Source organism: Dermacentor albipictus, chromosome 3 (genome assembly GCF_038994185.2).
Source record: "Dermacentor albipictus isolate Rhodes 1998 colony chromosome 3, USDA_Dalb.pri_finalv2, whole genome shotgun sequence".
Lineage (NCBI taxonomy): Eukaryota > Metazoa > Arthropoda > Arachnida > Ixodida > Ixodidae > Dermacentor > Dermacentor albipictus.
This window is the reverse complement of record NC_091823.1, coordinates 60,318,021-60,331,535: the sequence shown is the minus strand read 5'-3', so window position 1 is coordinate 60,331,535 and position 13,515 is coordinate 60,318,021. Positions and strand designations below refer to the sequence as shown.

The following is a 13,515-nucleotide window of genomic DNA, read 5'->3' as shown; positions in this document are numbered from 1 at the left end:
GGTAAAAGGAGACTTGGCATTTAAGCGCATCGACGTTCCCTAAAATGTGTTATGCGAGCATCCTTTTTTTCTTTTGTGTACACTTTATGAACGTTCTTAGTTTTATTAAGATGTTTTTTTTTCTTTTGTAGATGAACGTACGTTTATTTCGGAGAGCAATGCTTGTAGGTTGTAAGGTTATATTATGTTCGCATTCGTTTACTGCGATGATTGTTATGCGCTTCATGCTTTTGTATTGTCTTTTACTTCCACTTGCGTACAAGAGCTGGTACATTCTAAAGCACAATGATTATAGTTCACATGCTGGTGCATTTCTTTTGTAGTGGCCAATTTTTGAGATATAAGGTTGCCTAAATAGAAGTACCAACAAGACAGAATACAATTCCAACGTTGACAGAATACACTTCCAAGGGACATTCATTGCACTATTATATTCATTAAGTCAGTGTACATATTGAAACACAGTGCACCTATTCATTCACGTATGCCGTGCGTCGACCCAAATTGGACAGTGCCGAATTGGGGATTTATAAGAGCCGCGCTCTGCCTAACATAATTGGAAAGCCCCCTTGGGCCCAAGTATCCACATTTCTTACTTAATGTGACATGGCATAGGGATCATAGTTTCACTATAGAGCGTTAACTTCAAGAAAATGATAGAACGGAGATCTTTGGAGGTACACCGTAGAAGAACAATCTTCCGGGTCCTTCGTATACAGTGAGTAAAACGAGCAGAAGCCAAGCGTCTGTCTTTTGCTGCGAGGGCAGTGCGTGTCGTGCTTGCGTCGTTTCTAAACCGTCAATCACGCAAGGTAAGCGGAAGTTGACAACGACCCGTTCGACAGCCAACCACCGCGTGGTTAGAGGGATCCACGTAATGTGCACGTCTTGAAACGACCTTCCTACTGATTAAGTCCGCTGTGATAGTCAGATACGGTGCGAAGCGGAACCGTAAACGGCGGAGAATGTTATCGTATAAGACAACTGAGTTTCGGTGAAGGGGCTCTCTGTGCCAAATCGATAACTCGAGGGCGTTAACAGGACTATATTTTCACACAGTTGGGAGTGATGACGCCAATTTAGCGCGCTTAGGCCACACCAGCCGCCTCCATGCGATTATTCTTTCTGTGGGCGCGTGTCTCACTTTTTTCCCCATTTCATCAGTTACCTTCGGGCTTACTCCTGTTTCTTGTAAATTTTTGTATACATAGATACTCCGACGTCAGCATGAAAATGAGCAATGTCGATTTTGCCACTAAGCTTAAAGAAAAGAAGGAGGAATACAAACGTGCACTGAAATGTTGAGCAAGAAGTCGACCTTCACAACGTCGTTACCATAACGGAACACGCCGCGTTGGCAATATTATTGCGCTATGATCCGAATTTATAGCGGCAATTTACGGCTCTACTTTTACCAATAAGATTGTTGAATATTTCAAAGTTCTTGTTGTGAGATACACAGAATTTGATGAGCAAGGCGACTGAAGCTGCTAGTTACACTTAGAGAGAGAGAGAGAAAGGCAAAGGAAAGACAGGGAGGTTACCCAGAGATTATCTCCGGTTGGCTACCCTGTTCTGGGGGAAGGGAAAGGGATGCAATAGGTGAGAAAGAAAGAAGGATAGGCAAGTAGAGGCAAAAAGTACAGGAGTGAAGCAAAAGTTGAAAAATGTTGCTTTGAGAAGTGAAACACGCTTTTTTTTTCATGGTGGAATGATGGGCCGGCTCACGAACAAAAAACAAAATACCTGAAGAGCAGCAGCGCTTTTTAGAGCCCGATAACTAAGAATTCAAACATTTGCTGTGGCAACGCCCCCCCCCCCCCCCACTCCCCCCCCCCCCCATATAATAAGAAAGTGCAGGCCCATGGGTCTTGTTTCTGAGTCTAAAGGTAGTAGTTGCACGAGCGTCTATTCCTCTTACATAAGCATGCAGCCCGCGAAATCGCGATGCGGCTAGGGCGAGTGCGGTGTAGCTACCACCGTAACGCCTGTTACGCACAGTAGCAGCTGAGCGGTTAACGTTATTTCCTTGTTTGTACAACGCAGTGGGGCCACGCATCTCGGAGAAATAAGGGGTGGCGGATACGCTGCTAACCTTCGTGGATTAGATGCCATTGTCTTTTTTTTTCTTTTCACACCGCGTCTTAAGGACATATCCCGTGAAGCACCCAGCGTGACCGCCGAAAGGAAAAGGAAAATCAGAAAGAAAATAACAAATCGTGAGCACCAGAGACGACGTATATGCTGCCCTCTTCTCGAGGTGTTTTTCTCTAACTCTCCTATGTTACCTACTGGAGCGTGGAGCGAAGCAAATATTCAAGCCAAGTCCGGGAACGGTTTTGTTCTGCGATACTATTGAAAGCGCTTGCTGCAGGAGCAGAGGAAGGAAACGGGCGCAATACAGAGAATGTGTGCGTAGTTGGCTGGATAGCAATTTGTCTTCGGTCGTAGTGAAGTATCACAATGTATGTAAAGAAGCCAGGGCGCTAACTCATGTGCAGTAGACCGCAGACCGCTCGACTTGCTGATTCGGTATGGTGCCTATTATCATCGCCAGGGCGCACCACCTTCGTTCCCAGCTTGGCGTACAGCTGCAACAATAGACGGCCAAGGAGATACTGGAGAAAGCAGGATGGCTTAACGTTTTCGCTTTTGGTGCGGGGCAGGTTTTGTAAGGATCCTGTTTCTGCAACATGGACTGTGCCCGATGCTCTCTATAATCAGTCAAGCGGCGTAACACATAAGTATGCATTTAGTACGCCATGTCATACTATGGCACACACTGTATGCTCAGGCGTCAAGGATGCGCGAGTTCGCCTCTCATAAGTCAGTCAAGGACATGCCAGATTTTTATGCAACTCAGTGACCCGTTCGGGATACTTACGAGGATGCAAAATTGCATCTAGTAAAAAAGTCATGTAAGCAAGAGGAAATGAAGACAAAGAATTCTAATTTCGCACAGATGTGAAACAAGATGCTGCCCCAAATTGTCATGGAGTATAATGTGGTGATATATGTTTCCACATTCGCGGATCTTGGAAACGTATGCATGGAATGTGTTGGCTATTGATTTGTGATAGCCTATATGCGTTTGCGGAGCCGGACAACGGATAGTGGCTGCGAAACTTTACGCATTTTGCATAACTGCAGAATTCAGATATACGGAGAAGTGTGAAACTTGGTGTTTGAATATATGGGCACGACTGAATCGTGCTGTGCCCAGCTTACTCAGCTGGCATCTGTGCACGCTACTCAACGCTTCCAGCTTGTCACACTACATGTTATGACGGCACTGTGTATTCATTAGGGTAGGGTGGAACCTCATGATTTGGAAACACGGTAGCACTGGCAAACGTATTGCAGGTCGTGAGATTTACTGTTACTTTTGTCATCCGCCAGCCAGAAGGCTATGCATAGTAAATATACATACACTCAAGAACGCATATGATTTTTCTTTATCAGACAGTTGGTCAACATATTTGCTTTTCATGTCGTTTCTTTTTATATAATGTCGTTGTGTTGACTTAACGATTAGTGTCTTACATGACCGGATGTAAGTACAGAAGAGAATCATTGGCCAGTTAGCTGCAAGAGTACAGTTCAACTGCTACTACGATGCCTAATAAATCTCAGCACAATAACTATTCCAAGACATATGCATGGGTATGCATACGTGTGTGTGTGTACGTGTACACACACAAAAAGAAAGAAAGAAGAGAACACCGAATGAAGGCAGCGGGGTATGTCTGCAAACTTCAGAGAGAGAGAGAGAGAGAGAGAGAGAGAGTAGGAGTTGTTTTAACGAGCTTGCATTTCTGCGATATGGTTGAAGAACTCTGGCCAACATCTATGACTTACGCTTAGCAATATCAAAAACGCAGTGCCGAATTGGTTCATGCACTGGTGTGAGTAAACATGTTAGACATCCGCATTATTGCAGAAGACGGATAAAGGGAGTCCGGTTGCGTTATTCGCTGTGGAAGCTTCGTAAATAGAAACACGTCTTTGTCAGTGGTTGGAGCCCGAAACAACCTGATTCACTTATGATATTGAAAATAGCCCAAGCCTTACTGAGGGAGTTGCTATACGAAGTAGGCTAACGAGAAGTTATCCGATTAAAGTGGCATGACGGAATAATTATTAACCCGAAGCGTAGGAAACTTGAACAATGGTAATCAAATGTGCTTAACGGAAATACGTGACGCAGTGGGGGGTATATAAAAGAAAATAATTCGATCAATGTTCTGTTGTGCTGCCAGCAAGAGATCCTTATATTATCGCAGAATACAACACGAATCTTTTGCAGTATTCAGCTGCAATCAGCTGCATCTTAACATCCATTATTCTGCGTCCTTCCGATGGATTTCCGCTCCTCAATATAGAAGGTCGCGTTTTCAGCTGTTAAACATTTTCACATTTAGGTGCACGTTAAAGAACCCCAGGTGGTCGAAATTTCCGGAGTCCTCCACTACGGCATGCCTCATAATCAGAAGGTGGTTTTGGCACGTTACACCCCATAATTTAATTTTTTTAACATGTTCACATAAGATAGTCCGTCTCATGAGAATGCATTAACGTATACTACATTATACAGGTAATGTGGCGCGGCGTATACGCAAGCGTACAAACAGTAATTATTAAGGGACAACATCAGCACATTTCCCGCAAGCAGTTTTAACATCGGAGTTCATCAGACTATAGCAACACGCGGCTTCATCCCATTGACCGTCTATTTCGTCTTCGGCTGCCACCTAGTGTATCTCGGTGTGACATAACTTTGCTGTAAACGAGAAGAAAGGGGGTTAACTGAGGGGCCCGATTTATATTAGTCATATCATAAGAAGCCAACAAACACTGACGTCCAGGACAACATAGGGGAATTTACTTTTGCTTAATAAATGACATAAAGAAACGATAAATTAATGGAAATGAAAGTGGATGAAAAAACGACTTGCCGTAGGTGGGGGGGTACGATCCCACATTGATTCCATGCGAAGGTTGTGGGATCGTACCCCACCTGCGGCAAGTTGTTTTTCCATCCACTTTCATTTCCATTAATTTATCGTTTCTTTATTTCATTCAATAAGCACGAGTGCACGAGTAATTTCCCCTATGTTGTCCTTGGTGTCAGTGTTTGCTGGCTTCTTACAACTTTGCTGTGTCACTTGTGGTTGGGGGTAGCTTTCACGAATGCCTGTTGTTTTCATATGGGCATGATGAACAGTGCCTCGTGCAGCGTCTATAACTGCGACAAGACCATAGAACGTATCCTCATCTACTGCCCTTCTTTTGGCAATCAAAGTCATAGATTGCGTGCCGCTTTATGTAGACTGAACGACAAAGCGTTAACAGTAGAAAAAATACTCTGACCGTGCACTCGACCGTCATCCGCGCTGCAGGTTCCATAAGCTCACAGTTGAAGACGACTGAGCTCTGCGACCACCTGCGTTTTCGCGGTGAACGCTAATGTTATTTTCTGTTTTCTTTTTTGAAATGAAAAGAAAAGAATGATGTAGTCACCCTATAATGATGACGACTACTCTTTTTAAATAGCAGAAAAAACAATGCAAAAATATATCTAGCAACAAAAGGTAAAGAAAAGAAGTCATAGGGCCACAAATCGACAGCACACAGTCCTATACATCCACAAACATATACATATGAAAGGCAAAAGCAAGTCGCGCCACAATGACTTTGTAAACAAAGTCAGAAACACACACAAGCCACCGCGATTTAGACTGCGATGAGTAAGTCAACCGACGAGGAATACACGCAGATAAAATAATGCACGCACAGAATATGACATTCAGAAGTAAGCTTCAGCACAGAATAGAAAACAGGATAACACGTAATATGCAAGTGGTAATAATTACTAATAATGGAAGCAAGCTGTAGTTACGTCGTGTAACTATCCAGTGCGGTGTCTAGTACTCGTTAAGGATGCCTCTCTTCCCCTTCCCCATCTTTCATCGCCCCCATCCCTCTCCCATGTGTAGGGTAGCAAACCGGTTAAGCTAAACTGGTTAACTTCCCTGCCTTTCCTTCTCCACTTTTTCCTTCCTTCCTTTGTCTTCGAAAAATGTTCGTCTGCGTTCAATGCTTTTCGCTCTGTTGTTTTCGATGGCTATGGGCCCAACAATTTTGCAAGTGAGAAATGTCGGTGAGGATCAATGGAGTGTAGTTGCTCTAATTGCCGTGTTTGCGTCCTGTGTCTGGGGCATTCGAGGAGTAGATGGCGAACATCGTCACCGTCGTTGCCACAGGAGCGAGCTGCGGATGAAGCTGGGTTTATGCGAGGTAGAAAATGTTTTCTGTATGCTGTCCCAAGGCGCAGATGATGAGTTAGTACTTTTCGGTACTTTTCGATAGTTCTACATCCAGCTGGTATTTGAGTTGAGGGTCCACTTTGTAAAAAGTCGTTGTTTTTTAAAGCGGAAGCTTTACTACGCCAGCCAGCAAGCCATTTCGGCTCGTCGCGCCGTATGCTGGGGCGGAGTTGGGGGCGGAGGCTCACCTTAACGTGACGACAACAACAAAGGTAAACACAAATAGGCATTTCTTAGATCACGTCTACCATAAAATGAACTTTCTCTGTCAAGACTACTCAATATTGTGCCGTGGCCTTACAACGCGTAGCCCCAGTAGGATTATTGGAGCAGCCTACGCGCAGCTCACCTTATGCTATGTTCACACCACGGTCGTAGCGCGCGTAACAGCTCTTTTGGCGTATCGAACGTAACGGCTGTAAAAAACGTTACGGCAGTTAAGCCGGGACCTTTGTTCACATTTACTGCTGCTTAAATTACGGCTTTTACAACAGGCCAATCAAATTTGGAGCTGCAGAATCGACGTCACCAGCGGTCAAATATGGCTCCTGCCAACATGCGAGCGCTGGCCGAGATCGAAGAAATTCACGCTCAAAACAAACTTATAGTCATGTATTCAATCGCCCCAAAACGACGAAGGCGACGCAGAAGGGTTTGGGTGCGGTAAGTATTTCTCGACAGGGCCGCGGACGGCGATTTTCACAACCTTTTCGCCAAGCTCCGAGTTGGTGACGCTGCGATGTTTCATAACATCATGCCCATGTCGCCCCAGCAGTTCCACTTCCTTGAAAACCTAATGAGACCACACATCGAAGTTCGGAGCACGCATCTGCGGCCATCGATTTCCTCGGCGGATAAACCAGATGAACTGAAAACAGTCTGACAAGGCGCACTGCAAAAATTTTCACGAACACAGCCAATCGTGCGCACGGAAAGGCGGAATGGCACTTCCCGCGCCCGGAGCTGTCTGCAGACGGGAGGACGGAAGTGTCGTCACCGGTTGTTGAAAGCCGAAAGCTTATCGGTCATTGGCTGTGTCGCAACGGTCGTAACATAACAGTCGTAAATGTTGCCGACCCTTTAACACTCTCACCCACGATTTTTGCGAGAATTGCGCACGTTGGTACCTTTACGTTCGCAGTCTGAACTAGAGGCATACGCTTGTTGCGCTTCCGCTTACGTATGTTATGAAAAATCGGCGCCTTACGAACGTAGTCTGAACATAGCATTACGCGCAAGTTATGCTATGTTCACACTACGGTCGTAACGCGCGTAACAGCTTTTTTGGCGTATCGAACGTAACGGCTGTAAAAAACGTTACGGCAGTTAAGCCGGCACCTTTGTTCACATTTACTGCTGCTTAAATTACGGCTTTTACAACAGGCCAATCAAATTTGGAGCTGCAGAATCGACGTCACCAGCGGTCCGATATGGCTCCTGCCAACGTGCGAGCGCTGGCCGAGATCGAAGAAATTCACGCTCAAAACAAACTTATAGTCATGTATTCAATCGCCCAAAGACGACGAAGGCGACGCAGAAGGGTTTGGGTGCGGCAAGTATTTCTCGACAGGGCCGCGGACGGCGATTTTCACAACCTTTTCGCCAAGCTCCGAGTTGGTGACGCTGCGATGTTTCATAACATCATGCGCATGTCGCCCCAGCAGTTCCGCTTCCTTGAAAACCTAATGAGACCACTCATCGAAGTTCGGAGCACGCATCTGCGGCCATCGATTTCCTCGGCCGATAAACCAGATGAACTGAAAACAGTCTCGCAAGGCGCACTGCAAAAATTTTCACGAACACAGCCAATCGTGCGCACGGAATGTCGGAATGGCACTTCCCGCGCCCGGATCGAGCTGTCTGCAGACGGGAGGACGGAAGTGTCGTCACCGGTTGTTGAAAGCCGAAAGCTTATCGGTCATTGGCTGTGTCGCAACGGTCGTAACATAACAGTCGTAAATGTTGCCGACCCTTTAACACTCTCACCCACGATTTTTGCGAGAATTGCGCAAGTTGGTACCTTTACGTTCGCAGTCTGAACTAGACGCATACGCTTGTTGCGCTTCCGCTTACGTATGTTACGAAAAATCGGCGCCTTACGAACGTAGTCTGAACATAGCATTACGCGTTGGTCCAATGTGTACGCAAGACGCGTACGACGCAATCTGCACGTTGCAGGTGAAGGGCGTATGAACCGGAAGCGTATCGAACGACGCCCACCTGCCGACCAACGCAGAGGAAGGCAGCCTCAACAGCCATGCGTCTGAAAAAGAAAGATACGAGGCGCATCGAAGTTTCACTGCTCCCATCGCTAAGCGAAAGCCTTCCCTTATCAGTAGCATCTATCTTTACGAAGGTGTCCTTTAGATATTGTAGCGACCGCGAAGGGCTAGATGTGCCACACGTGCTTCGCATCCTTTCTTTACGTTGACCGCCCGCGCTGTGTTGTAAGGCTGCTGGGGCACACATACAGACTGGGGTTGAGGTGCGAGTCACGTTGACCAGGTGCAATCGCAACATGGACACCCACACCCACCCACCCATACACACCCACGCACACAGGCACGCACGCACACTTAGTCTCGGAATCTTGGATGCTGCAAAAGCAAAAATAGTAATGTAATGAAACTACCTCAGCACTTTACAAATACTCTAGATTCCTAGGCGTCAGCGCGAAAGCCACATTTCAGACATGGCGTAACCTCCCCCTCCTTCCTTTCCTGTTACGTTGAATTCCCAGTATGCCGAGGCAAAAAGGAACGAAATACACGAGTGACTTCGCAAGAAAGAATGAGTAATCTTGAGGAAAGAAAGGAAGGCAAAACCTTTTCTTGCGCGCTTTTTCAGCCCAATGTTGACACGCGGGGGCCTCCATAGAGGAGCTAGATGGCCTGAGAGGAAAAATATACAAAGAGGAAGACGTCAACCTCGCCCAGATGCGCGGCAAGCAGCACACAGGCGCCCGTGCGCGCGAGTTTGCGAGCTGTCATCGTTGGCGAGACACGCGAGGCACGCGAGCCGCGCATGCACAGCGGTCGTCCCACAAAAGGCGGTCGGGACGTGTCGGTCCTATTTCCGTGCCGGGTTCGCCTGCGACGGTGCCTCAAAGAAGAGAGCCGCAGAAATTTATTGGCGAGGAAAGGCGGCAGCAGCGGAGGAGCAGATTGAGAGCAGGCGCAGCGGCGGATGAAATCTATCCGAACAGTGTTCACAGAGACCGGGGAGCGCGTTACCATCGCGGCCACGATGTTGGCACAATATGCTGGAGTAAGACGCGAAAGTGCGTGCATGCAGACACGCAGCGCACAACTCTAAGCGAACAAGATCACAACAGACAGGCAAGAAACAGCGAGTCACTGCACGCAGTTTCTTTGGCCAATCGCGTTTCTGCCGGCGCAGCCAAGACTCGCCGGAGTGTCTCAGCGGCTATGGCGTTCCGCTGCTCAAGACGAAGCCGGTTCGTTCCTTGGCGACGGCGGTCACGTTCCCATAGGAGCTGAATGCACAGACGCACGTTTGGCCATATTTAGATGCAGCTTAGAGAATCACAGGAGATCACATTGATTCGGAACCCTCCTGAGCGGAGGAGGGCTGAGCAGAGTTCAGTGAAATTATAAATGCTGAGAGCAAGTTTTGAGTAGAACTCAAGAAGGCAACCCTTGTGCTGCGCTAAGATACATTCTTATGAAGGCCTGAAGCAGGCAATGATCGAAGAATGATACCGAGAATATGGGAAGGGGGAAGAGAGTGAGGGGTAGCGTGGGGCCTCCCAACGCTCGAAGTTATATACTATGCCACGTCAGCCTTTGCTAGTCCTAACACGAGAGTACTTTTCTTCGATTCATCATATGCTATACATGGGTCTTTTAAATTCACGCGCCACATTTTCGCGCAAATCATAAATTCTATGCATTTGAAAAGTTTCATCTAATGACCTCGAAACAGCTATTGAGGTGGCGTCAAGGAAGTCTAATGAAAGCTGTCCGATAGCATGGCTCTTCCGCCACTATTGCATGACCTTATTTTGCAGACTTGACGCACTTGACCTCACCTAACACACGAAACTTGAAGTACTACTTCTCATCAAGCTTGTAATCCAACAGGATTCACACACTTCATGGCACTACAGCACCAGCGCCAGAGCTCATAGATACCGGAATGTGCGTCAAGTTTGCGAAAAGCATCACTGTCTAAAGGAAGTGCTTTGTTGTGTATGCCAAATGGTGCTTCACTGAAAATGTTCATGTGATGTATGCTAAAATGGCAATACATCCTAAGCGCGCACCTGGAATGCCATCTGGTTCTCTCAACGCATATACGGTCGACTAGCAATTCTTCTCAAACGAAAAGCATGCGACATTCCGACGCCCTCAAATATAGGTCGTGCTGCGCTCTTCCTTCACGGCTTGCGTGTGCGCACTTGCGTTTCCGAATGGCGGCGAAGGCGGTAAGCAGAATAATGAACACTGATGAGCGCAATAAGCTTGCGCTGGAGCCTGAAAGGCTCTTTTATTTCACAGCCGCGGCATAGCGAGCGGCTCGGCTGTTTCGCAAGCATCGGCGGTTCGAAGGCACATAACAGCGTGGTGCGTATGCATGCCCGTCGCGCTATTTGCTTTTCTCATTCTATTCCACACGTATCCATCCGTGCTACCTCCGGGTGCAACGGCACAGTATACACGCTGGCATTGATGCATCGCCGGGAGCACTGTTATCCGAACGTCCAGGTAAACTACCACCCCGCGCTAGCTTAAATCGCTTCCGCCTATATGTACCTCGGGTACACGCTCGCTTAATAGTTAGGACGAGCGAGGCGCGCATCTCGCAACGCGTCTGCGCGCGCACTCCAGGTCGCGTGCTAGATGCCGCCGAAGCGGGAGGGCTTAAGGCAGGGCGCTCGGAATGAAAAGGTGTTTGCAGCCGCAACACTTTCGACATCATTGTCAGCACAGATCTGCAGTCATCAAGGGGAGAAGGGGAGGGAGGGGGATGTACGTGCAATGCAGCTACACAGAGGACGGCGGAGGCGTCCGCGTTTCTCTCGACAACGTCGTGTATACGCGCGTGCTGCATGCGGCACCGGCAAACGAACCCGGAGATGGAGGAACGTGTCAGCGATTCCTGCCCCATACGTCATTCTGTTCCTCCTCGCCACTTCTCGTCCTCTATATCTCGAGCCGCCCCAGGTATTCTGCGGGCGTTTCGGAGGGGACGAAAGAGAAAACGAAATTGGCCCCTAAAGAAAGAGTCGGGCTTGACGGCTGCCTGATCCTTCGAATCTGCAATTTCGAAATCGACCGACCAAAACGAACACCGTACTATATAGATCACGATTCCTTCCGCAGACACGCTGTGTGCGTTTGAGAGAGAGAGAGAGAGAGAGAGAGAGAGAGAGAGAGAGAGAGAGATGACAGAAGGGCCAGCGCACCACCGTGCGAGCGCAGAAAAATTACGAGAAAGAAATGATAAATTTACTGAGTTGTTTGCAGCGGCAGTGAGTAGAGCTTAGGCAAGCTTCAAAGCTATATAGCGCACTCGCAGTTTGTTCTTGCTTCTTTTTGTACGCTTCCGATTCCCGCGAGCCACACGCTACTAGTTGGCACGCGCGGTGGAGAGATAACGACTGTTGTTGAAACGAGTGAAAGCGACTTTGGAGGGGTTTGTTTGGTCGCCGACAGGGAGTGTCGTGGTATAAGAACTGCTGACAGCGTTCCGCTATGAGCGAGCAGGCGATTGCACCGTTACCGTGTGGGATAAAACAGCGTTCTCCTTTCGCTAACAACCTGCCATTTATTCGTCAGGTACACCGGACAGTTGTTTCGCCCTCTTTCAGCGTAAGTGGCTGACAGAAAAATGCCTTCTACCGCAAACAGTGCTCGCGAAAAATTCCATATTGGACCCGTATACGGCTGAATGTACATTACTTTTTTTTCAGCGCTTTGTTTACGCAACCATTGGCTCCCGGGATGCAGTATTTCTTAGTGAGAAACGTAGCTTACGGAGCACAATAATCCAACCCATGAGACGCTCGATTAGTGACCAGGGGTTGATGCAATAGATAATAACATCACATTAAAAAAAAACATGCACGTAGGACAATATACAAAGACTGTGACATTGTAATTTATTTATTTATTTATTTATTTGATACTGTCAACCCCGTTGTTGGGGTCATTACAGGGAGGGTGATGTGTCAAGAATACATGATACATAATTTTCTTTCTATGTAACATACAAATGCACTGGCGCTCTTGGAAGTTAACAACAGCAACAACGAAAAAGCAAATAACAGTAGTTATACAAAGAAAAGTCAACGAAACTGCTCGCAGCAACAATTTAGTATACATTCTCGTAAAAGAAAGTATCCAACGCATTTTCAAATTCGGCAGAGCCCTCGTTGCTCACAACTGCATCAGGCAATCTGTTCCACATTTCAATTGTGTCAGGAAAAAAGGAGAAACGAAAAGCATCAGTACGTGTTAAATAAGGTTGAATAGCTCTGCTATTGTTTAGACGATCGCATCTCCGTCCTGGAGGTTGTAGATGTAGATCCTTGTTTATTTTCGTTCGCCCACTCATGATTTTAAAAAGAAACTTCAGCCTATGCTTACTTCTGCGTTCCTCCAGAGGCTCTAGTTTACACGATTTTAACAAGGCTGTAACAGACTCCATGCGTCGGTATTTACCGCATATGAAACGGACTGCCAATCTTTGTATTCTTTCTATTTTTGCTTTCAGGACTTTCTGATGAGGGGACCACACAACACAAGCGTACTCCAAGACTGGTCGTACAAAAGTTTTGTAGGCTGTTAATTTCACGTCCCGTGTAGCGCATTCCAGTTTTTTCTTTAAAAAGTATAGTTTTTGGTTTGCCTTAGAACATATATTATCAACGTGTGAGTGCCATTGCAATGTGTGCATAATACTGACTCCTAAGTATTTGAAAGAAGCTGCATTATTCAGAGGATGGTTTCCGATGTGGTATATGAAGGAAAATTTGCTCCTGCTTGAGCGAATATGCGTAAATGTTGTTTTGCTATAGTTTATTTCCATGTCCCATGTTAAACACCACTCGTCTAATGCCGGTAAGCATCTATTTAGATTAATTTGGTCATCTTCGCAACCTATTGGCGAATAAATCAAACAATCATCAGCAAAAAGTTTCATTTTAACAGGCGGTTCGACTAGT

General features: G+C 46.8%; 2 protein-coding genes across 4 annotated transcripts in view; one reads left to right on the top strand and one right to left on the bottom strand.

Annotated features, from left to right (window-relative positions):
- Positions 1–13,515, top strand: part of LOC135898757 (salivary peroxidase/catechol oxidase-like) — a 133,794-nt gene that overhangs the window by 2,066 nt on the left and 118,213 nt on the right. The gene's annotated exons all lie outside the window — the stretch shown is intronic.
- The window catches only part of LOC135898758 (uncharacterized), a 139,783-nt gene that overhangs the window by 94,107 nt on the left and 32,161 nt on the right, over positions 1–13,515 (bottom strand). Inside the window, exon 2 of one of the 3 annotated variants that reach the window (XM_070535501.1) lies at positions 5,371–5,443. The exons of the other annotated variants lie outside the window; for them this stretch is intronic. The gene's annotated coding sequence lies outside the window, so the exon portion shown is untranslated. The remainder of the gene's footprint in view (positions 1–5,370; positions 5,444–13,515) is intronic. 3 annotated transcript variants of the gene reach the window in all.